Source organism: Falco rusticolus, chromosome 14 (genome assembly GCF_015220075.1).
Source record: "Falco rusticolus isolate bFalRus1 chromosome 14, bFalRus1.pri, whole genome shotgun sequence".
Classification (NCBI taxonomy): domain Eukaryota; kingdom Metazoa; phylum Chordata; class Aves; order Falconiformes; family Falconidae; genus Falco; species Falco rusticolus.
Genome location: NC_051200.1, coordinates 4,733,098 through 4,736,689, shown reverse-complemented (window position 1 = coordinate 4,736,689; position 3,592 = coordinate 4,733,098). Strand labels below are relative to the sequence as shown.

At 36.1% G+C, this 3,592-nt stretch overlaps 1 protein-coding gene across 1 annotated transcript in view; it reads left to right on the top strand.

Annotated features, from left to right (window-relative positions):
- The first annotated feature begins 1,976 nt into the window (after positions 1–1,976).
- NXT2 (nuclear transport factor 2 like export factor 2) overlaps positions 1,977–3,592 on the top strand; it is a 75,135-nt gene continuing 73,519 nt past the window's right edge. The window contains exon 1 of the mRNA XM_037407936.1: positions 1,977–1,995. The gene's annotated coding sequence lies outside the window, so the exon portion shown is untranslated. The remainder of the gene's footprint in view (positions 1,996–3,592) is intronic.

Here is a 3,592-nt window from a genome sequence, read left to right as displayed (position 1 = left end):
GCCAAAGGTATATGTAATTTGAGTTAGGTGTTTGTGCATATCAGTTGTGTCGGTGTAAAAATAACCTTTTTTCCATAATATGCCTGCAAAGATCATTTCCCTGCCAATAATTTTGACCATATGCCTGTCTCTTTACTAGCTCCCCCTTCTCTGTCAGTCACACCTAATGTACTTGATCTGCTTTCAAGGTTATTCTTTGTCTACATCACCTGTGATTCACTATTGAGATGACAAGGCTCAACAATTCCTCACACCAACTTCTACCACCCACTTGTTAAATTTTGGGATAAATAGCTCTGTGTTTTCTCTTACTGTGCCTCTCTGCTGCGGGAAAAGATATTTTTTGGAGTCTCCAGTAACTCAGTTTGGAAGCTGGCACGCCAAGTCTTGTACTTGCCATATTGATTGTTAATGCCTCATTATTTCTTTGTACTTCACCATTCTCTATCTGTTCACTGCCTGCTCATCATGTGTTTAAACAGCAATCTTTTTCTGTTTTGTGTTTTTACAGCATCTAACACAATATGTTCTTGTCCGTGATTATAGCTCCTGTTATGGCAATACAGTGTATAAGTTGTAACTACAAAAATGTAATCGTTCCCAAAACAAGTATTATAAACACGAGGAAACCGAGATTAAATTTAGTTTTTAAATAAATTCCAACATGTTAGTATGAAAATACACAACTAAACACCACAGAAACATTGATTCTGCCCTGCAATGCTGTCAGGCAAAAGCTATACAATTATATTGCATGATATTGTTGATAGCCCCTGGTAGAATTAAACTGGTTTTTGAAGATGTGTTCCTTTCATTTTTCATTCTTTTCTATCTGGTCCATCAGTTGGGTGGAGATGTGATTGCTTGCGCATTTCCATATATCGTTTGGATATCTTTCTATACTTTTACATGAAAATTTAAAGTGGTTTTAAAGTTTTATCATAGAATGTGATATATTAAAGCCCTAAAACTTCAGAGCAAGGTGAACTGTGTTCACTGCGTCCTTATTCCAGCTGGTTGCTGAAGGGTACCTGTGGGAGGAAGAAAGGAAACGATTTGAAAGAAAGGGGTTGGGTTTTCTATTTTGTTTATGTTTCTTTTTAGTCATCAACCTCTGGGCTTGCTTGACAGTAACTATGAATAAGCTGTCTCTGTATGTAAGAAGAAATGTATCAGTGTTTCTGGTCTCTTTTAAAGTCTTTTGCTATTGCATTCCACTTGCCATGTTTTCACTAGGGAGTTGAGAAAGCAAAGTATGCATAAATCAGTCACGTAGAATTTTGGGGTAATGGACGCACATGATCAGACGCACTGTGCTAACAGAAATAGATTTTTCTGATGGGCCCTCTCTGGCTTAAAAAGAGTGCTTAGCCTTCCTGAAAATTTAAATTTTTGTATATTTCTGTATGACTATTAGGAAATACTTCCCCAAACTGCAAACTAATCTTTAATTTGCATACGCTTTCTCAACTTTCATTACTAGGAAGAGTAACTGGTTTGTTTTATCTCTCTTCAATTAAATGTTGGTTAGAGTCTTTGATGCAGTTATTGAATCAAAATTATTGACTTTCTGTAGTAATGATTTTTTATTTTTATAGCTCATATAAAATATGTAAGACTACCTGTTAGTGTAGTATATCCTTCCATTACTGAAATAATTGTCTAGATATGGGATGGGATCTAATTTTACAATCTTTTATGTCACAAATTATTGTAACTTCCACAGACTTTTGTAGGTTGTCTCAGGGTTTCTCTGGCTACTGCTCTAGCACGTAGCCGTAGTGTACTCTGTAAAGTCAGCGCCCCACTGTGACAAAGAGTCAGGTTTATATTCTTCTGTTTTACTTGCAGAAACCAACATAGCCTGACTAAGAAATGCTTCCTTAACTGTGGTTGAATTGTCTTCCAGCTACTGTAAAAAGGAAATCAAGATCCCCTCTTTATGTCTCTTGATCTTCACCAGACTTGAAGAACCTGTAGTTCTTACAGCTGGAGGTATGTTTGCTTTGTGTTTCATTTATTTGCTCTTTCTACCCTACCAAGTGTCAGCATGAGCCAGGCACTGTAAAAGACCAGAAATTTGAAACAATTTCTTTCATTATAGTTTCCACAAGTGGCTATAATATTTATAATACGAAGTAACTAAGCAGTTGGTAGTCATACTGTTGGGCCAAATGAAGGGCCGTATATGTCACCTGCTGCAGAAGTATTGAGGGACAAGTAATGTGTTCCTGTAGGTGTCCATGAAATCCCACAAAGAGCAATATTATTAATTCAGTTTAAGATATAAGAGGTAAATGGTTTTGGACACAATGTCACATGATTTATTGCTCATTTCTTTTAGTTTCACCAGCCTATATTATGCCCAGCCTCAGTTGCATCTACAGGAGTAATTAGCCAATAAAAGACCCCAAAAAATCAGTTTTGTTGAGTAGTAAAATACAATGCTAGCTCTTACACATGACACATTCATAAAAAGGAAAGGAACTCCAGATTAACTCACTGTAGAAATTTAGGATAGGAATATCCTAGGAGTGTTTAGCAATCCAAGGAAGTTGAGTGAAAGGTAAGCTTCATAGTTCTTAATTTTATGTGTTACACTGTTTCACTAATTATAGATTTGTATATGTGCCTAACATTTTATTAACTATTTTAGCTTAGTATGCAAAATAATATAATTCTTCATAATGTTTATTTATGGCCCAAACTCTTCCCCTAGAAGTCTCATTTTATCTTTACACCTCTGAAGTGGCCTGCTCTCAGTATCATCTTAGCAGTTCTGCTCTCAGTACGGACATATTGTGATTTTTACAAGAGGCAAAGTATGTCCATACTGAGAGCAGAACTGCTAAGATGTTATCAAATAGATCAAATAATCAAATAGAATAGTGGTATTAAATTAATCTGTTATAGCTAGGTTATTCTGCAAATGGTGAGACTTCCCTATTCATTCTTTGTCAGTGGAATAAGAAAATGAAATGATTGTGACATTTCTTATCCAAGATCTAGAAGACAAAAATGCCTTCTGTTAAGGCACAGATCAGGAATTCTAAGCTGTTGCTTCAGTTTGTGGCAGATTTGCCCTACATCCTTGGGCAAATCTCTCAGTCTATCTTGTTCTTCAATTCCTTAGTCATTAAATGAAAACAATAATTCCTCCTTTTCTCAAAAGTGTTTTTGGAGATAAAATCTGTTAATGACTGAGAACCTCAGGTATTGTGGTATCAAGGGTTATGTAAAAATCATTGTAAAAGCCAACCCAAGGGCTTCCTTTATCCCTCCAGCTGCACAGAATTCACCCTGTCAAAGAGAGTCCCCTAAATGTGCATTTTCCAGGCGTGAGCTACATGATCTCTTATTTCCCTCATCCATGCTTTCCTTGCTGTGTTGAAATAAGATACCAGAACCTTCCCAGCATTTATTATGATGCTTATTTATGAAAATTTATAGATTTGAATTTAAGATTTTTAGACACAAAGATTAAAGGCAGACATTTTAAATAGCTGCCCAATTTACTTTTGAGGGAGCTGCGGGTGCTCAGCATCTCTCTGATAATGAAGATCTGGTTGTTTACTTGTTCCATTATAGTCCT